The sequence below is a fragment of the Podarcis liolepis genome, assembly GCF_965112155.1.
Source record: "Podarcis liolepis genome assembly, chromosome: 11".
In the NCBI taxonomy this organism is placed as follows: Eukaryota; Metazoa; Chordata; class Lepidosauria; order Squamata; family Lacertidae; genus Podarcis; species Podarcis liolepis.
The window spans coordinates 49,873,604-49,895,881 of NC_139565.1; positions in this window are offsets into that span (position 1 = coordinate 49,873,604).

A 22,278-nucleotide genomic window follows, 5' to 3' on the forward strand; every position below is an offset into this window, starting at 1 on the left:
ACAAATGACTGTCCTGATGGGATCCACCCATTAAAGAACTCAAATGTGAAATTGCTGATTTGCTAACAAAGATATGTAACTTGCTCCATACTGGAGGACCAATGCATTTGTGGTTCGAGGACCCGAACCCCGCGCAGTGGAATGAAACACAAGGACACGTGATATAAGGTTAATGGGCAAGAAAAGGCCACAACTTTATTGATTACAGCAAGTGAAAAGGTATTGGCTTAGGCATTGGATTACGTCAGCTGACTCCACCCCACTCGGAGAGGAGTGAGTCTAAAAAACAAAGGGGGTTTATTCACTAGTAGGTGGAGCCTGTTGATGCTAATCCAACTATAAGCTCTCCCCTGATGTCACCGAGGGTCGTGCCATGGCCTCCCGCCAAGCAGGCATTGGACAGAATACACAACCGCCGGATTCCTTTAACGGAATACCCAAAAATTGAAGGCGCAGGCGATGGCCACACCTAGCCCTTCGACACCACAACACATTATTCCAATGCCTAACCTACCCACCAATACCACGAAAGTTGTGACGATTGCTACGAGGTAGGCGAAAAAACCAAAAGGCCTAATGCCAAATGGAAAAATTCCTACCAGGCCCCCCAGACAACCAGGGCGACCAACCTAAGGTCCATAGCAAGGCCAAAAGAAAACTGGAAACCCTGCTCTAAGGGAGTGGAGGGTGGGTGACTGGCGACGGGACGACAAAAAGTGAGGGCTGGAGGCTGGCGCCGCAGCAATTTAGGCTGCAGTACACGCCCCCTTGAAGGCACCTGGTTGGGTGCCTGGCCGAGGGCGTGGGCGCCAGCCAGGTGGGTGGGAGGCAGGGGGCAAACGCCCCCTGCTTGAGGCGGAGTCCGGCTCCCAGCCACAACCACTCCCCTCTCTTGCAGGGAGGAGAGTCTTTCCAAGAGCCATCTGGTTGATCCCTGTGAGAACTGGATATTGGACTAGATGATTCAGCAGATTCTTCTTACGTTCTTATGACTGAAAAGTGGCCAGTGGAGCAACATTTTTAAAAACGGGAGTCAAGAAATTATGAGCCAGTTAGTTTAACAAATGTTCCAGGAAAGCTAGGGTAAAGCTTTGTTAAATACAGTGGTACCTCAGGTTACATATGCTTCAGGTTACAGACTCTGCTAACCCAGAAATAGTGCTTCAGGTTAAGAACTTTGCTTCAGGATGAGAACAGAAATTGTGCTCCAGCGGCGTGGCAGCAGCAGGAAGGCCCCATTAGCTAAAGTGGTGCTCCAGGTTAAGAACAGTTTCAAGTTAAGAATGGACCTCCGGAACGAATTAAGTACTTAACCCGAGGTACCACTGTATAGGATCACCAAGCATCTAGAAGAACAAGCCTCGCTGAAGAAGAACCAGCATGGCTTCTGCAAGGATAAGCCCTGTCTAAACATTTTAGAGTTCTTTGGAACTGTCAGTAAGCATAACGATGTGGGTAAATGCTGTGTATGTAGACTTCCCCAAAAAAGTTTAAAACCACACAGCATCTAGCACAGCTACAACAGACAGGAAATACAGTGGTACCTCGGGTTACAAATGCTTCAAGTTACATTTTTTTGGGTTACAAACGATTGTAACCCGGAAGTAAGTTTTCCGAGCTCTCGGAGGCCTCGCCGCTGCCTGGAGCCAAGCCCGGACATCCGCGGGGCCTACGGAGGCTCCGCAATCGGCCTCCAGCCATGGGAGCTCTCTGAGGCCCCTGCAAATGCCAGGAGCCGAGCCGATTGTGATTGTGGAAGAGGACCCTGAGTTCCCATCCAAACATCAGCGCAGGTAAGAAGAAAATCACATTTTCATTTTGTACTGTTTTATTGATTTCATTTTATGGATCAATGGCCCCGTTAGATAGTAAAATTCATGTAAAATTGCTGTTTTAGGGGTCACTTTTCATTGTCTGGTTCCTGTTTTGGTGTGTTTCATTTGTTAATTGAGCTGCTAATCAGAGGCTTCCTGTTGAGTCGGCCAGCTCTTGAGTCCCACGCTACACAGAAGTTAGATTTGGAGGTTTTGTTTTTGCTATTTTTTGTGTGTTTTGGTTTGTGTGGCTTTTTCGGTTTTTTGACTGTGGCTTGTTCTTCATTTTATGGGACTGACTTGTGACTTTGCTTTTGTGACTGTGGCTTGTGACTTCATTTTTGTGGCTTCTTTTTGTGACTGTGTGGAACCCAGTTCAGACGGCAGAAACTGACTATCCAAACTGACAATCTAAACTGACTATCATAAGTGCACATAAGAAAAAAAATAATGTTACTTTTTTTCATCTAAAAAAGCATCCTAAAAAGCAGAGACATCACCTTGCCAACAAAGGTCCGTATAATTAAAGATATGGTTTTCCCAGTAGTGATGTATGGAAGTGAGAGCTGGACCATAAAGAAAGCTGATTGCCGAAGAATTGATGCTTTTGAATTATGGTGCTAGAGGATCAAACGTATCCATTCTGAAGGAAATCAGCCCTGAGTGCTCACTGGAAGGACAGATCGTGAAGCTGAGGCTCCAATACTTTGGCCACCTCATGAGAAGAGAAGACTCCCTTGAAAAGACCCTGATGTTGGGGAAGATGGAGGGCACAAGGAGAAGGGGACGACAGAGGACGAGATGGTTGGACAGTGTTCTTGAAGCTACCAGCATGAGTTTGACCAAACTGCGGGAGGCAGTGGAAGACAGGAGTGCCTGGCGTGCTCTGGTCCATGGGGTCACGAAGAGTCGGACACGACTAAATGATTAAACAACAACAATGTTGTTTTGGGTGATTCCCCTTAAAAATAGCTCAAAAACCTCCATTTTTCTTTGCAAACTTGCCAAAAGAAGCTCAGCAACAGTTTGGATTTTCACTGTTTGAAATATGGGCAACCCTACCATCACTGCCTGCTTTTCGATGAGCTGTGAAGTAAATGTAGTTTCTCGGTCTTTTCTGAAATACTGGTTTTCTTGAGGATTTGGTCACTACCACTGCTTCCCCCCACTTTTATTTGTTTCCCAAAAAACTGAATAAGTACAAAGCTAAAAAGTAAAAGTAGAAAGGTTTTATCTTGTTATATAGTTAAGTAACGGAGCGTGGCGAGGTTGTCAAATATCTTAATCTGTGTCTTTATCTTAGAGGCTTGCATCATAAGTACTGATTGTTTTGATTCAACACCTGAAGGCAATTAGGGAACAACGACTGAGCAATCAAAGAGAGGGGGCGGGTCTTCCATCCACTTCTCTTCATCATCCAACCAGAAGCTACTAGGACAGGCATTCGTTTTTCTCCCAGGGTCTAAGGATATGTCTCACTGACATGTCAAGTCAGGAGCGATGTTGTTTTGCATGTTCAATAAACATTGAACATTCTTTTAAAATAACTTTAATGGCTTCTTCTCTTCTTCCTCCTCCTCTTTTTGCTATATTATTCCTGTCTGTGGTTGCTCACCTGTTTGTGAGCTGGTCTTTACTTATTTATTTGTGTGGGAAGGCAGGCATGGTGCCGGTAAATAAATAAACACTATGCTGAATTAATTGAAATTTCTGCAGAAATTGTGTAAAGGGAGTCTGAATTACAAGGCAAGGAAAATCAAAACCCCTTGATCTGTATAAATTATGGAAATTGCATAAGGGTCTTTTAAACTTCCAAATAATTTAATCTGCATTTTACATAATGCATGCTGGTTTTTGCTATTCAAGAAAACAGGTGTCCATGCAGAGTATAGAGGACACATCTGGCCACTAGAAATCCTGCTCCCCGCCTCCTCCTCTGGCTTCTATGATTTCACAAGGCATGTGCACTTTTAGACGTCATACCCATAAGAGCTAGAAACTTAGGTTCTTTTAAAAGGAGGTGGTGGCTTGCTGAAATCCTGAGACTGCATAGACACAGTTATCTAGCAGTACGTCTCATGAAGCGAGTGATAAAGGTGAAATTAGGGGAGTACAACCAGTTTGGTCGCACCTGATGCCTAGCTTCTGGGACACCGCGATAGGCACCGCCCCTATGAAGTCAAACAGAAGGCAAAAGGCGCAGGGGCACCAGATTTTGATGCCGCACAGGGTGCCACTGAAATTTGAGACCTCAAGGAATGCCACTGATAGTGGGCCCTACTTTTGAGTAGACATACATTGGCTTGAATACGTTAAACCTGCACCCAGGGTCACGCATCCCATGCATTTCTTCTGCTCTCTCAGAATTGTGGCATAAGTAGAACACTCCCCATAGGCTGTCTTCTGAAGAGGCTTATAAATGTTTGTTTCCCTGACCCCCCCTCTCCCGCCCCCAACTGCACCCTGAAGCAGGGGCATAGCATAGAGGGAGCCTGCTGGGCAATGACCCCTGGCACATTTTGCTGGGGGGGGGTGGCACTGCTTGTGCTGCTGTGCCAGCCCTGTGCTGCTTTGTGAGGCTGAGAGCTGATCTGAATGATTCTTTGGGCAAATCATAGAGATCAGAGCCTAGCACTGCAAGTGGCTCAGGGCTGGCAGGGTGGTGTGAGGAGGATACGACAGCCATGTGCCAAGGCTGGGATCAGAGCCATCTTTCCTATTGGGCTTACTGGCGCATTGTGCCAAGGCGCTGGCCTCTCAGGGGCGCCGCAGCGAGTGGGGGAGCTGCGCGGCTTTGCCGGCGGCCTCCCCTTTCTCCCCCCCCCTTTCCCCCCAATTTTTATTGATACAGCAAGAAAAAAGAAAAAACACAATTACCAGATTACACACAGGAATAACCATAGGCACATAATTTTCTTAAAAAACAATAAAACATATATTGGTCTTAACACTAAAGACCCAACCTCCCATCTATTCCATATTTCAATTTCATATTACGTATTGCCAACACACACTTTTATCATAATTAAACTTTTTCTTAATATATCTAATTTCTTATATCTACCTTGCAACTATTGCTGAAGTTCCTCGAATGCTGCAACAGAATTTAAACTACTATATTTATTTTTCAAATATTCTTTGAAAACCTCTCATTTTGAAACAAATTCCTGTTTTGATTTATTCTTTATTTTTTGTGATAGACTGTCTAATTTGGCATATTCTGTCAGCTTTTGGATCCAATCTTGTACAGAGGGGATTTCATTACTCTTCCATTTTGCCGCGATCAGAACTCTTGCTGCCGCCATCGCATATAAAAAGATACCCTTCCTCTTTTGCGGAATATCCAAATCTGTTATTCCCAGGAGGTATGCCGATGGCCTCCCCTTTCCCTGCATGCGCGCCAGCTGTGCCCCGTCAACCATATGGCTGGCAAGCATGCAGCTTGCCCCCCAAGCCTCCGCGGGAGGAGAGAGACCCCCGCAGAGGCTTAGGATGGAAGCTGAGCACCCCAACTATATGGCCTGCGGACGGGAAGCTTGCCCCCCAAGGCACTGCAGGAGGACAGCAATCCCCACAGAGGCTTGGGGAAAAGTTGACAACTCTGGGAAAGGGGGGGGCGCCTGAGGGATCTTTGCACCACAGCACCGAATATGCTTAAGATGGCCCTGGCTGGGATCGAAGGGTGCATGGCTGCTACATCCTTCTAACACTGCCCTGCCAGCCTTGCAAAGTGGCTCAGGGCTGGCGGTGTCGACAGCAGAGCCTGGACTGGCGCACCAGACTCTGTTCACCCTCTGAACCTCACTCTCTGAACCTCACCCTCTGGCGCAAACCCTCACGCACACCGGGTACCAGCAAACCACTCTGTGCTGCAGCATCCACCATTTCATGGGGAGAGGGGCTGCCTTGATTCAGAGCTTCCCCCTCCCGCCCCCACATAACCAGCACCGCTCAAGTCAGATAACAGACTTGGAATGAAATCATTTATATGCGCAGCTTTCCATTAGCAGCCAGCGAAACCTATTAGGCAACCTTCGCTCTGCTTATGTGCAACAGGATAGCCATATAAGGGGGAGAAAAGGATGATCTTTTTGGCTCGGTGCCAGGGGATTTCACATCTCCCACCCAGCCAATGCCTGGACAAAGGATGACGTCTGACCATTTTCAAGACTGTAAAATGCTATGCAAGCAATCATTGAGAAAGATCCCTATAGATGATTGTAATAAAACTGTTCTGCTTGTAAAACGCTGCATGCATTCTTTCCCCTCCCAAGGCACAACCAAGAAAACTAGTTTATCTGGTTCAGCTTTTTTCATCACAGACACACACACAGACACACACACACACCTCTGAAATTTGCAAGTCATATTGCGAACCAAAGCAAACCACAACCAGCAGCTAGTTTTCTTGGTTATTTGAGAAGGTGAACCTCTATTTCCCCCATCCCTTGAAGGGACCTGCCACGAGTTCTGTTGCCACAAATGTTAATTTTACCACACATATTTTGCTTCTAAATGGCTGATCCTTCAGAGGGCTGGATCTGGGCCAGGGAAGGCCCAGCTGCTGACTTTGTGAATCAAAGGAATTTGAGAGGCAGGGCAACAGAAAATCAGCTTGCCTCATTTTTAAGGCATAATTTCCACATCCCAAAACGGTACACAAACTGACACACAGCTGCCCTTTGAAATTTGCACTTCTCTGAATTTTGCAATGCAGTTCTTCAACAACAACAACAAAAGTGTACAAGAAAGCGTATTTTTAGCAAACAAAGCATACAGAACCACTTTATAGCAAGGAAAACTACTTGCAAAAATGTGTATATTCAAGAAAACTACAGGGGAAAAACAGATATAACAGGAGAAATGTACACTACGATGCTGATAATTCTTCATGAGAACTTTAAAAAATGTGTAAGCTGATCAGACATTTAGTGAACTGGTGTGAAAGCTGGAAAAAGTGGGACAGAAATTGACAGATTTCTATGTCCCTAGTCAATGGTACTCCTGACCTGCCCCAGCAGTGCATGACATAATAAACTAAGGATCCTAATTATTATTATTATTATTATTATTATTATTATTATTATTATTATTAATTTGTATCCCGCCCTCCCCGGCAGAGGCCGGGTTCAGAGCAGCTAACATCATAAAAACAACACAACATGCATAAAAACAGACATCAATCAATTAAGAAACATCTTAAAATTAATCCAGACAAGTTAAAATCTGGGCAGGTGGCAATTATCAGGTTGGAATTGAGAGTGGTTAGTACATGCCAGGACCAACTGTTTTCCACTGATCATACAAGGAACTGTGAGCGCGTTGGGGGCCTCCTTCAGGCTTGTTTTATACAAAGGAAAGTAAGTCAAACTGCATCCTGCCCAAAGGCCTGGCGGAACAGCTCCGTCTTGCAGGCCCTGCGGAAAGATGTCAAATCCCGCAGGGCCCTGGTTTCTTGTGGGAGAGCGTTCCACCAGGCTGGGGCCACAGCCAAAAAGGCCCTGGCTCTAGTCAAGGCCAGTCTAATTTCCCTGGGGCCTGGGATCTTCAAGGTGGTGTTGTTAGCAGACCGTAAGGTCCTTCGTGGGGCATACCGGAAGAGGCGGTCCCATAAGTACGAGGGTCCTAGGCCGTATAGGGCTTTAAAGGCTAAAACCAGCACCTTAAACCTGATCCTGTACTCCACCGGGAGCCAATGCAGCTGGTACAGCACCGGGTGAATGTGACCTCGCATTGAGGACCCCGTAAGGAGTCTCTCCGCAGCATTCTGCACCCACTGGAGTTTCTGGGTCAATTTCAAGGGCAGCCCCACGCAGAGTGACCTAATATCCCTTGGATTCAGCTCTCTTTGTCTTCCAGCAGGAATTCAGAAAACTGGAAGGCTGATAACAGTTTATGCATACATGCCCTCACACTGTTAACGAAAAATAAACCTGTTCCTTTCTTTAGGAAAACATTTGTGATTTGTCAAAAAGCATTCCTGCCGGAACATAATTGTGATTGTGGGAGGAGGGGAAAAAGAGTAAAAATCTTGTGCATCTCTATTTAGAACTATTTAGCACTGTGGAAAGACTCTTTTGTCTCATTTTAAACAGCTGTCAAAAACAGCTATTTGTATTACTGCTCCAGCTTGTCCGTCTTTTGTTTGCATGTTAATTCAACAATGTTTTCCTTAATTGCCGACACTTGGTGTTTTAAATACTTTCACAAAAATAACAATATTCCTGCTATTGCAGAGATATGCACAGAGCCCTATTTATACATTGCGGTGCACACACATACTGTTATTGGTTCAGAGAGACTTGAAGTAAGCAGAACTAAAAACAACCACTATCCAGCTATCTATGGATCTGTTGGACACAATTTTTGAACAAGGTGATTGTGTGCTGGTGACTCAGTTAGCAGGTTCTTCTGGGTGATTCATATCTGGATTTACCTAAGTCTACCTTCTGACCCCAGGGACACGGGTGGCGTTGTGGGTTAAACCACAGGGTATAGGACTTGCTGATCAGAAGGTTGGTGGTTCGAATCCCCGTGACGGGGTGAATTCCCGTTGCTCGGTCCCTGCTCCTGCCAACCTAGCAGTTCAAAAGCATGTCAAAGTGCAAGTAGATAAATAGGTACCCCTCCAGCGGGAAGGTAAACGGCGTTTCCGTGCATTGCCCTGGTTCGCCAGAATGACCCGGAAGCTGTACGCCGGCTCCCTCGGCCAATAAAGCGAGATGAGCGCCGCAACCCCAGAGTCGGTCACGACTGGACCTAATGGTCAGGGGTCCCTTTACCTTTACCTTACCTTCTGACCCAGTTTTGGAACTGAGGGTTTATCTGCACTTGCTCTTTCCAGGCACAGTCCATGCTTTAAAGCTCAGTTTTCAAGTCCCCCAACTATTATTATTATTATTATTATTATTATTATTATTATTATTACTTTGCTCTTGAGCTTTGCTCATGAAAACCCACTCTTTAAAGTTCAATCAGGGTCAATGGCATTCTGCAGAAAACCCAAGCTGACATGTGCTCCAGGGCAAAATGAAACACACTCGGACACGGTGCATACTTGTGTCTGGAAAGAGCGGGACAAAAGAAAAGTTTGGATCAGCCCTGAGACGGCCTTGGTTGCACTTGTGGGTAACCTACACCCAGTGCTGTATTTACGTATAAACTAAAGAAGCTATAGCTTAGGGCCCCACTCTCTTGGGCCCCCAAAAAAATTAAAGAAAAAACAACTGGAAGTACATTCCCAAAATATAAGATAAAAAACAAACAAAATAAAACCTACATACAGCAACAGTGTTCTGTGTTGTGTAGACTCCTATTTCTTATGTGCAAATGGCTTTAGATACCTATTAGGTCCATAAATTACCATGCAGCATATATTCAACAGAAAAAACAGAAACAATTTGTTGTTGAGAAAGGACAGCTGGACATATAAAGGGCCCCATTACCTTCAGTAGCTTAGGGCCTCATCAAACCTAAATACGGCCCTGCCTACACCAGGGACTGCACAAAGGGAGTGCACTTTTCCTGGTTCTTCTGACCACTCAACAACTTTTCAAATTGTTGATTATGATAGCCTTCTGGACTTCTGCTCTCAGTCCCAACTGAGTAGGGTTGCCATACATCTTGGAAATCCTGGACATGTCCTATTTTTGTCTGGATTTTTACCTCTTGAAATATGGTAACCCTACAACTGAGGGACACTGCCTTATGATGGTGCAGTCTTTAATAAATATATAAAATAAATAAATAGCAGGCATGGGGGGGAGAGGCTAATCTGGGTTGGAACTACAGTAGGGGTCGAAAGGTTAAATTCCCCTTACCCCACCAGACCCGGCTCCCAATCCAGATTACTTACGTCCACCATGATGGCAATTTGGGAAAGAAAAATCTGGGACTCAAGAACTAAGAATGTGATTAATGCAGCATATAGTTTGGCCCTGAGATCTGAAGAAGGAGAGCAGAGTACAAGCGTAATTCATTGACCTCTTTCTGTCTAGGGTGCCATTCCCCAGCCTGGTAGGTCTGTGTGGCGTTTGCCGTTCGTTTAGAAAATGTTTGAATAGGGGGGAGAGATAGGGTTAAAAATATAGACCAATAGGAAAGCCGGAGGTGGAGCTTACCTGTGTATAAAAGGGCTTAGCCCGAGGTTTGAGTTGTTGTTGGGAGCTGCTGGTGGGTAGTTGGTTGGTATTAGTGGGTTGGCTGGTTGGGAAAGGCAGCTGGAGAAGCAGTTGGTAGGCAGTTGGTAATAGAGAGAGAATTAGGGCAGTGGGTTCTTGAGTGAGGGGAGGTAGAAGAGATAGAGAGAGGAAAGTAAGACTAAGAAAGTAAAGAGCAACAACGTTTGGAATGCCGTAAAAGTTTGTTTGTGTCTGAAATAAAATACCCCGTATTTTTCGCTCCATAAGACGCACCAGACCACAAGACACACCTAGTTTTTGGAGGAGGAAAACAAGAAAAAAAATATTCTGAATCTCAGAAGCCAGAACAGCAAGAGGGATCGCTGCGCAGTGAAAGCAGCAATCCCTCTTGCTGTTGTGGCTTCTGTGATAGCTGCACAGCCTGCACTCGCTCCATAAGACGCACACACATTTCCCCTTACTTTTTAGGAGGGGAAAAGTGAGTCTTACAGAACAAAAAATACGGTACACTCTTCTTTATTAATTGAGAACGTGACTGAGGCTGAAGTGATTTTACCGGGGAGGACCTGGTTGGTGGCAGCGGATTAGTGGTGTACGGGTCAATAGTCCGTGAGACGACCGGGGGCTCTGTACGAATCCCACAGTCTGCTAGATGTTTCGGACCACAACTCCCATCAGCCGCTCTCCCCGACATCAGGTGTGCAGCGCCACAGCAAGTTGTGGGAGTCTGATTTCGAAGTCTAGACATGGTGTGATGAGAGACTTGCCCAGTGGAAGGAAGTCTGTTGTTGGGAGCAAACAGAGAAAATGACATGGAGAAACTGATGAACCAGTGGCCCAAGGTGGAGTCAGATGTGCAAAGCAACTCCACACAAAACAGGTTTACAGATGCAAGCAGAAACATAGAGCACTCGCGGAGGGTTGCCTCATGAGAGAAAAATGCAATAACATTTACACCTGCCTGTGTCGGGCAAAGGGAAAAAAGGGTTAATTCCCTCATCGTGAGGTCACCACCAGCTCCATATCTTCAGCGGCAGGGAGGAAGGGAGTCAAGAAAACACAGAATGACTCATTCTAGTCTAAAAATAGACACTATGATGAGAGCAAAGGTGCTGAAATGCGAATAGGAGACAGCGCATTTTGAATTAGTTTGCACTTTCTCAACTTTGCCTCAAAGAAGGCTTCCTTTCTCTGGAGCTTAAAGCTGTTTTAAATAATAATGATAATAAAAAAATCAGGGTACAGTGGTACCTCGGGTTAAAAACTTAATTCGTTCCGGAGGTCCGTTCTTAACCTGAAACTGTTCTTAACCTGAGGTACCACTTTAGCTAATGGGGCCTCCCTTTGCCGCCGCTGCACAATTTCTGTTCTCATCCTGAAGCAAAGTTCTTAACCCGAGGTACTGTTTCTGGGTTAGCAGAGTCTGTAACCTGAAGCATCTGTAACCCGCGGTACCACTGTACATGGGAACTCAAGAAGCAGAACATATCAGTTCTTTGTCCTTCTAGCCCACTCTGGCTGGCAGCAGCTCTCTCGCCTCTCAGGCAGAGCTCTTTCCCATCCTCACCTGCTGCCTGATCGCTGGGAGATGCCAGGTCGTAAACTGGAACCTTCTACATGCCAAGCATCTGCTCCACCGCTGAGCTATGGCACATGCCAGGCCACCTATTTGGAAGGATCTGTCAATTTCATTTCTCTCAGTTTCTCAGTTTTGCAATCTTAAATTCATTTCTCCATGTTTTGCAGCAATCTGCTTTAGTAATAATAATAAAAATAATAAACAAATAAATCTCAATTTCCCCTAATAAAGACATTTTTTGTACGCAGTTTTGACTAACGTATATACAGATTTTTGCAAGTCATTTCCCCAATATAATGCATACCTGTGCAATTTTTGTTAGCACCTTCATTTTAATGCAGTGTTACCCTACTATATGTGCCATTTAAAAATGCATCGGTCAGTTAGAACTAAAATTGCAAAATTCCATGAAGGGAATTTTTCTCAGCCTGAGGTCCATATTCCTTTCAGGGCAAAATTCTTGGCACCATATGCAACAGGTGGGTGGGGCCACAGATGTATGTCACAACATACCTTCCAAGTGCACCGATTTTCCAGGGACAGTCCCTGAAGGACAGTGGTACGTCGGGTTAAGAACTTAATTCCTTCCGGAGGTCTGTTCTTAACCTGAAACTGTTCTTAACCTGAGACACCACTTTAGCTAATGGGGCCTCTCACTGCCACGGTGCCGCGATTTCTGTTCTCATCCTGAATCAAAGTTCTTAACCTGAGGTACTATTTCTGGGGTAGCAGAGCCTGTAACCTAAAGCATCTGTAACCCGAGGTACCACTGTACAGAAGCCATCCTGGCTTCTGATGTGATCCCGGAAAGTCCCTATTTCCCCCGCTAGTGCTGTTACTGCTGAGCTCCGCAAGGAGGATATTTGTCCTGAGCGTGAGGCTGTATCCCGTGGCCTCTCCATAGCCTCTCCATGGCCTCTCCATAGCTGCCACTGTCAGTCCCCTCCTTAGACAGCTTGTAGTTGCTGCCGGACAGCGGATGGGGGAGGCCACCACTGCCGAGGCCCAGCTCTGTGTGACGTGCCAGCTCTGAGTGGCAGGCAGGGGGCCGCCCCGGGGGGGGGGGAAGGGGGGGAAGAGGGCATGGAAGAAAAGGGGAGCAGAGAGGAGACAAGGAGTCTTTGTTTTTAAAAAATTAAATTCTTTGTGCATCCGCTTCTAATATTGCCCCTTTCTAAAAAAAATTATTTATTGGCGTGTGTTTCTCTTTGTGCAAATCTAGAATAGAATAGAATAGAATAGAATAGAATAGAATAGAATAGAATAGAATAGAATAGAATAGAGTGTGTGCTGTGTCCCATTGGTTTGGTGGCACTCACCCTTCTCCGGATAGGAAATGTTCTGCAGGAGGAAGGACCAAAAATGGGGGTTAGGATGAGACATAGATAAGGGAGGAGTGGGAATACTTTGGAAGTATCTAAAGAGGTACAACAGTCAAATAGACTTCTAAGTGGTGATGAACTTATGTGCAGTAGTAAACAACCACTAGGAATTTATGGAGAATGGAATGGGGTTGAATTAAAGGATATGCAGCTTAACAAAGTTCAGCTAGGATGTCGAGGAGGGATGGATGGGGAAGTCTTAAGATGTGATGTGAGATGATTAGAAAAGGACTGTAAGATGTATATAATAAATTTTGGAAAATGCATCAATTAAAAAAAGGGGAGGGTCAAGGACGGACAGTTGGAGGGGAGTGAGAAATGTCCCTATTTTTATCTGAGGGATGTTGGAGAATATGCTATAAATGTCACTCTAGTTTCTCCACACACTGAGACACATTCACACACCCCTCTTTGTCCATCAGCCAGGCAAAAAAACCCAACACGACCAAAGTCCAAGGCGGAAGTGTTCCCGGAGGGTGCTAAACAGTGCTGTGGCTAGTAAGGGGGTGTGGCCTAAGGAGACTCCTGTGGGTCAGAGGGAGAGACTTGGGGGCCTGAAGATCCCCAGCCTAGTTCTAGTCTCTACTAAGGGGTGTATTTGATCAGCTACAGCCTCATATTTGCATCCCACAGCTAGCTTTGCAATAATGGCTTGAAACACATTCCTTTATCAGCCCGGAACATGAATCTAGCTTTAAAAATTTTTGCTAGGGAAATCGAGTTTCGGAAGCCATAAAGGAGGTGGCACCGCTTTGCTACTCATTGCCCATTGTTGAGCATGGAAATTATCTCCAGAAACAGAAAAAAACAACAACGATTAACTATCATTCACAGTATCACGAGGAAACACGTGGTCAAGGGATGGGATGCCGGCACCCACCACAAACAATAGGTGCGTACACAACGTGCGGCCCCACCCCTTAACTTAAGCAGTAGTAAGTTGTCGCTTTTTTCATGGACTGTACTAACAGGCTACAGGTGGGGAATCACATGTTTAGATGCTCCCCCCTCTGCACCTAGAAATATAGCAATAAGGGAGAGGATTTCAGCCCATCCTCCCTGATATGCTGTTTTTCTACATGTGGGGAGTTTAATTTGTGGGAGAGCATTCTAACATGTAGCCTCCCACCTGTAGATCAAAGTGGCCTGGCTCAGGGGGAAATGTGCTTTACTTCCTGATTCTGAGTTCCAGCCTAGAATTCTGCTCATTCATTGTGGTCTAAAAGAGGAAGTTTAGTGTACGGAAGAAGTGTGGAAAGAGGCTGAACTGTTTTGTCAGGTGATGGCAAAAAGGCTGCGGGGCTCCGCCGCAAATGCGTTTTCGCTAACTGATGACTCATAGCTGAGTGCGAACTAACTCCATGGAAAGGCATTGTGAGAAGTTGTCCAGGATCAAACTTAGGTGACATCTGTACATTTTAAGGATATGGTTTTCCCCAAAAAATTCTGGGAAATGTAGTTTGTTAAGGGTGCTGAGAGTAGTTAGGAGAGTCTTGTTCCCTTCATGGAGCTACAATTCCCATAGGAAGAAGGGTTGATTGTTAAACCATTCTGTAAATTGCAGCTCTGTGAGCAGAATGGGGTCTCCTAGCAACACACAGCAGCCTTAGCAAACTACAGTTCCCAAGATTCTTTGGGGGAAGCCATGACTGTTTAAAGTGGCATGATGCTGTTTTAGATGTGAGGTGCAGGTGTGGACATATGCACGGCACCAATTGCACTGTTACCAATTAATCAATATTAATATTCAGAATTCAAATTCAGTTATGTTATAAGTATGTATGCATACAAGCATAAAGTCTTAAAAGAGAACTCCAAAACGGTACCATTAATATTGAAAGATAAGCAAAAGAAGATATGAAAACTAACTCATTTAACAGCCACTGCCTCACTTTGTACAAATTTATCACACATCAGAGTCTCAGACCAGAGGTACGACCCATCTCTGTCAATGCTTTGAAGGAAAATGCAACAACCACAATTCAGTGCTTCTTATTGGGCTGCCTTTACATCATGACAGGGGGAGGCATTCGTCCAGTCCACAAGTCTGCCTTCACGTTGCCAACACCCACACATTCAGAGGGGTGTGAGAGAAGGAAAGCCCATGCTCAGAGAGCTGTGTTGTATGTAGGCTCCCAGTACGTTTCCGAGCACAATTCAAAGTGTTGGTGCTGACCTTTAAAGCCCTAAACAGCCTCAGTCCTGTATACCTGAAGGAGCATCTCCACCCCCATCATTCTGCCCGGACACTGAGGTCCAGTGCCGAGGGCCTTCTGGCAGTTCCCTCATTGCAAGAAGTGAGGTTACAGGGAACCAGGCAGAGGGCCTTCTCGGTAGTGGTGCCTGCCCTGTGGAACGCCCTCCCACCAGATGTCAAGACAATAAACAACTATTCTACTTTTAAAAGACAACTGAAGGCGTCTAGGGAAGTTTTTAATGTCTGATGCTGTATTGTTTTTAATATTCTTTTGGAGGCCGCCCAGAGTGGCTGGGAAAACCCAGCCAGATGGGCAGGGTATAAGTAAATTATTATTATTATTATTATTATTATTATTATTATTATTATTATTATTATTATTATGTGGCCCCAGGTTATGATCTGAAGGGACATGGAGGCACATCACTAATAAAGACAGACTGTCAGTGGCAGTGTGTCCTGTTTCACCACGTGAAAGGGGACACAGGAAGTGCCACCTTTCCCTGCCACTGCTGCCACCACAGGCAACGCTCACTCTGTCGCCTCCACCGCTGGTGGAGAAGCGGTGCTGGCCTTAGAACAAATTTCAGGAAGGATCTCTCTGGAGGGGGTAGGACACCCATGGGGTGCTGCCTCAGGGCCTTCTGCCACCGGAGGCGGTAGCCTCAACCTACCCAATGGCTTGGCCAGCCCTGAAGCCCATCAAAGATAGGCTTCAATGGTAGTTACTCCCACGGAAGTATGCAAAGAATTTGTAACCATTTACCTCAAAGTGCAAGTAGATAAATAGGTACTACTCCGGCGGGAAGGTAAACGGCGTTTCTGTGCGCTGCTCTGGTTCGCCAGAAGCGGCTTAGTCATACTGGCCACATGACCCGGAAGCTGTATGCCGGCTCCCTCGGCCAATAAAGCGAGATGAGCGCCGCAACCCCAGAGTCGGTCATGACTGGACCTAATGGTCAGGGGTCCTTTTACCTTTACCTCAGAGAAAGCCCCATTGAAATCAACAAGGAGTCGTGCATAGGATTTAGCTCAAAGTCCAAATGTTTTGCCCCACCACCATCACCTTAAACTAGCAGCATGACTCATCTCTCTTATTCCATCCCTTCCCCCCGATGAAAAAATTTGTCAGCCACATCGGCAGATGTCCTTTTGAGGAACTGAAAAGGCTGAGCATTTCACCTATTATGATATCATGGAATGTAGCAGAGGAGGTGATCTCATAGATACATATATATTCAGGCTTTGAGCAGATCGCGATTCAGTTCCCCCACCCTCTGGCATCTCGTGGTGCTTTGTTTCCTCCAGTGAATGCTGATTTCACCCCTCCATCCCCCCCCCTTTTATTTCCACAGGAGCAAATTAAGGTGTTTGTGTTGCATTGCTGGGCTCAGGAAAAGTTCCCAGGCAGCAGTTGCAAAAGGTCAGTTTTACACTGTCTTTCAATCCCTTAAGGATGTTGTTAACAGACATCTAGAGTTCATAAAACAAACACGAGTATGCATGTTACATGAATGAAGATCATTTTCAATCCAACAGTATACTGCCCCAGTTAATACAAACAAGAAGTCTATTTGATATCAGTGCCAAACACCCATATGAACCTCCCCGTAAGTTGGGATCATATATCGAAGCCCTTCTCCAGCATGGCAGAAAGTGGTGGCTATTATAGGCAGCTGATTTGGGGCAAGTGAATCAGGTGATGTTGAGAGTGATTATGATTCTGCCAAGGAAGGGGAGAGGCACATGTGGGATTTTCTGTCTTGGGTACCGAAATAACTTGGATGGCCTTGGGTAAGAGCTGGGTGGGGTGGAGCTGATGTGTTAGCTTCCCAGCAGGTGAGTTCACTGTTGTTTATCACAGGAGGGAGGCTCGAGATGGGCGGGGAGGTCAGCAGGTTGCTAACACACCAGCGGAGCCCGCTGAACATTCCCAACAATGCACTTGCACTGTGCCTACGTCCTTTGCACCTGACAAGCTGCTTCTGGTAGTACGGGCCTTGAAATGGACATCATTTGCTGTGTTGGGCTGGCCTTGTTCTCTAACCCCCCCCCCCCGCCATCTAACACTCCTAGCCCAGTTTTATGATGGGAGGAGCAGACACACGTCCAGGCAGCCCCACCTTCTGCCAATTATTCTGTTCTCAACAGCTTCCAGCCAGATATGTATCACTGAGCATTATGCCCATCTCTGTTTGTCCTCATAGCAGCTGGTACCGTGTGGAGGAGCCTTTGCACATTTTGGTAGTTCAGTGAACACACATAGGTTTCTCTTTCAGACTTTCCACTCAATGTGTAGATCTCCAGAGGGTTCAATGTGTGGAGTTCCAGTAGAGAAGGTGATTGTTGGGAGCAGCACACAGAGCCGTATTTCCCCACCATGGGGAAGCCTAATTGCCAATGAACACGGGACCTTTGGCCCTGAACTACAACTCCCATCAGCCCCAGCAAGCATGGCCAAAGCCCAGGGATGTAATTCAACAACATCTGGAATTACAAATTTCCAAAGGTTTCCCACACTGGCTGCAATGTGTGAAGGTACTTGCAGATATAATAATGTTACAAAAGTCAGGTGCCTGTCAGGAGCTCAGCCTACACTCCAGTAGGATCCTGGCAGAGACACATGCTCAACTGGCATGTTCTCTTCCTCCTGGTTGATCTTTCGGGAGCTTCAAAAGCTTTCTTGTGCCCGAACATCACAGCGACCGATGCCAACAGACACCGGCACACTTAGGGATCCACAGAGTCTCTGCAAGTTGCGTGACATCCTCAGCAACTCAGCATTTTGGCTAATCTACTTTATTTACATATAAACACACACAGAGCACTGCAACATGGCTCCCTCTCTCTCTAGCATCAGAGAGCAAAGAGAAAAAGAGAAAAAGAACAAAGGGCAATAGTCCCACTTCACTGAACACAGTAACACAAACATCCTGTCTCCATTACTTCCCACTCTGTGGAGTCAAAACATTTACCATCATGTGAAAGACAACAATCCCATGACTGCAATCATGGAGCAGGAATTCTAACAGTGCCCACTCCTACATCTCTGTGAGCGGTAGCAAGATTCCAGGGGGTTCCAGGCACCCACTCAAGGTCTACTTTCCTTTGGAGAATTGAGACATAGCAGAAACTCTCATAGCTTTAAGAAATAGGGTTTATTCACCTATTTACACCTTCAGTCTGCATGGATGGAGTCCAGAACTCACAGCATGGCATCTCTCCCAGCCTTCAGCCAGCCTGGTCAAAATGGAGCTCGGTCTTTCTTCTCCCCTTCTTCTCCTCAGTACACTTTGTTCCAAATCAGGGGTGCCCAAAATTTTTCAAAGAGGGCCAGATTTGATGAAGTGAACATGTGTGAGGGCCTCATTACCATGGTAACCTCTGTCTGCTGAGGCCCATAATTCCTCTTGGATGGACTATCAACCATTTGGTCATGCTAATGCCTCCCTCCCAGGCCCTGGCTTGGAAAAAATCTTAGCCTGTAATTTTTCATTGACTTCCGATCTTCCCTTCAGTTCTCCAAATAATCAAATTTATTAATTTCTAGGGTTTGGTGGGGAGGCGGGTTTCCCCACCAAATCAGTAACAATGATAATCAGAAGTATGTGAAGAACTTTCCCCATCAAATGCTGTGAAAAGTGATGAAGTGAAGTCACATAGGCATTGCTTCATTGGGCAAGCTTGGTTATGTGCCAAGCAGGGAGAAGAAATCTTCCACAACTGCTGAAATGTAAAAAACTGTGTGGATTCAAAGTGAGAGAGGAGAGGAAATGTGGGTGTGTTGAAACAGTCAGAGATTACTCATCATTAAAGAAGCATTCAACAACAATGGTACTATCTTTAATTTTGTAAATAAACTTTGTTGGACTTTAACTTCCTGTACCTGACACAACAACATGCAAATGTGCGTTGCCCAGTATCCATCCATTCCTTTGATGATGCCCCTTCACTCATTAAGCAGGGTTAATTGTGACAGGCTTTTGCTGTCAGTAAACAAGTCTTTGGTAGCTTCTCTTATTTTCCTGCTCATCAGGGATCCTGAGATGGTTTTCTTGAAGCGAAAAGTGTTATTTGGAGACAGGATGTTGTGGCAATCATACATGACCAACGTTCACCTCAGGATAAACTCTCAGGGTGGGGACCTGGCTGTACCACTCTAGAGTGTTTGGGAACAGATTTTTATGTCCTTTGAATAGGTATTTTTATAAATAAGCATATATTTTGCTTCCTTTCCTCTGTCCTCTCAGGCAGCATTTTGCTCCGTGTTCTTAGAAAATATCTTGTCCAGAATTGTCTGTATTCTATGTAGACATAGGCCAATCTGCCCATTTTAATTCCTCATTTTTTTTCCATTTTAAGTTCAGTTTTTCACATTTCTGTATCAGTTGTGGGCATTTTTTTTTAAGTCCTCATTAAAATTCATCACCATTTTGATGTCAATTTCTCCTGATATATCATTATTCTTAGTTATTAAATTTTTATACCATCCTTCATCTGAAGACCAGAGGGCAGTAAACACATTCTTATATACACATTTTCCGAAGATACACATTTTGCAAAAGCATTTCTCTGTAAAATAATATTTTTTGCAGGTTATTTTCACCAATATGTGCATTTTTATGGCTGCTTTACCCAACTCCATGTGTGTTTATATGTAAATAAAGTAGATTAGCCAAAATGCTGAGTTGCTGAGGTCTGTCACGCAAGATGCGCAAACTCTGTGGATCCCTAAGTGTGCCAATGTCTGTTGGCATCAGTCGCTGTGATGTTTGGGCTGAAGAAAGCTTATGAAGCTCCCAAATGATCGACCAGGAGGAAGAGAACATGCTAGTTGGGCATGTGTCTCTGCCAGGGTCCTACTTGAGTGTAGGCTGAACTCCTGACAGAAAGCTCTTCCTGCATTGCATAGTTAAACTATGGAACTCATTGCCACAGGAGGCAGTGATGGCTGCCAACTGAGATGGCTTTAAACAAGGATTCAACATGAAGGAAAAAGCTATCAATGACTACTAGCCTGGATGGCTATGTTCTGCCTCCACCGTCAGAGGCAGAAATGCTTCTGAACCAGAAGCATTTTTATTGGGTACTGTTAAGTTGTGGGTAAACATATCAGACGACACAGTGATTCTTCAATCAGCTCTTGTTTATTCACAGGCCAGGACAGAACTAAACTGAAGGGTTCAGTCAGCTTGCTTATATAGAGCTCCAGTACAACGTAACTGTAACGATTTTCTAAAACTATCCAATCACTGAATGTCACTTTTGATCCCTTATTTGCATAACTACCTACAGTATCCCCCTGCTGGCCCAGGGTGAGAACTTCAGTACATAACAGGTACAGTGGGTAGAGAGATACCAAGACACGGTAAAATATTGTTCTTATATATTGTTCTTATCTTTGTTATCCCAAAGATGGAAACAACAGGAGTTACCAACAAAAGAAGAGTGGCAGATGAAGCTGATGGGTTTTGCAGATCTAGCGAAACTGACGGGAAGAATACGGAACCAGCAAGACCAAGCATTCCAAAAGGACTGGAACAAATTTATATTATGTTTGGAAGACAAGTGTAAGCAATTAACATCATTAGCAGGTTTATCTGAAGATCTGCAGGATGAAATTGCTACCTATTCAGGTTGAGTAATATAATATTTTAGGTAATGATATAACAAGGATATAACGGGACGCAGGTGGCGCTGTGGGTAAAACCTCAGCGCCTAGGACTTGCCGATCGCATGGTCGGCGGTTCGAATCCCCGCGGCAGGGTGAGCTCCCGTCGTTCGGTCCCAGCTCCTGCCCACCTAGCAGTTCGAAAGCACCCTTAAGTGCAAGTAGATAAATAGGTACCACTTTATAGCGGGAAGGTAAATGGCGTTTCCGTGTGCTGCTCTGGTGCAGGTTCGCCAGAGCAGCTTCGTCACGCTGGCCACGTGACCCAGAAGTGTCTCCGGACAGCACTGGCCCCCGGCCTCTTAAGTGAGATGGACAGACAACCCTAGAGTTGGACACGACTGGCCTGTACGGGCAGGGGTACCTTTACCTTTACCTTATAACAAGGATAGGAACCAAAGCGGAAGAAGAAGAAGAAGAAGAGGAGGAGGAGGAGGAGTTTGGATTTGATATCCCACTTTATCACTACCCGAAGGAGTCTCAAAGCAGCTAACATTCTCCATTCCCTTCCTCCCCCACAACAAACACTCTGTGAGGTGAGTGGGGCTGAGAGACTTCAAAGAAGTGTGACTGGCCCAAGGTCACCCAGCAGATGCATGTGGAGGAGTGGGAAAGCGAACCCGGTTCCCCAGATTACGAGTCCACCGCTCTTAACCACTACACCACACTGGCTCTTGTAAATGTTAATGTAAAGATGTAAAGTTTAATTTTGAAAACCATCAGACAGGAGGGAGGGAGGGAAGTCGTTAGGCTCAGTTGGGCCAAAGAGATAAAATAAGAGGGTATGATGTTACTTAATGTAATTATATGTAAAACCAATAAAAATCATTTATAAAACAGAGGGAGTAATACTTCTGAATACGAATTGCTGGAAGCCCTGGTGCGACGAGTGCTGTTCTGCTCAGGTTAATCCAGCAGGACTTTTCTTAGATGCTCATATTCCAAGGATCTTGGTGGGATATGTGCCTCTCCCAACATCACACAGAGACAGACACATGCCTTCTTCAGCCATTTCACATCCCTAGATCATTTTCAGAATCTGCATAGAGAAGTGAAACTTTGGAATGAACTCAGTGTCACGTACCTATTTTTCTTTTCGTACCTTCCTTGTGATGCTGTTTAGATGCAAGATAACAAATTAGCTGTGAGACTTTGCTCCCTTCTCAGGGCTGAGGTTTCTGCAAAACTTCCTCTAATTGGAACTGACTGAGTCTCCTAACAGGTCACCTGCTAATCTCTCATGACTTTCTTAAAACACCAAAGAAAAAAGGAAGAGGTCAGTCACAACCAGTCTGATAGCCAATCTCTAGCTGAGGGCCTTTCCAGCAGATCATATATTTTGGTTTCTAGAAGAAAATCAAAGCGTTACTCATTTGTTGCACAACATCCAACCACCTTTCCTCAAGGAAGTGACTCTAAGTCATCTAATGCCGTTTGTGTACCACAAAGAAAGCATCATAAATTTGCAGTAATGACTATGACCTTTGGTTCATT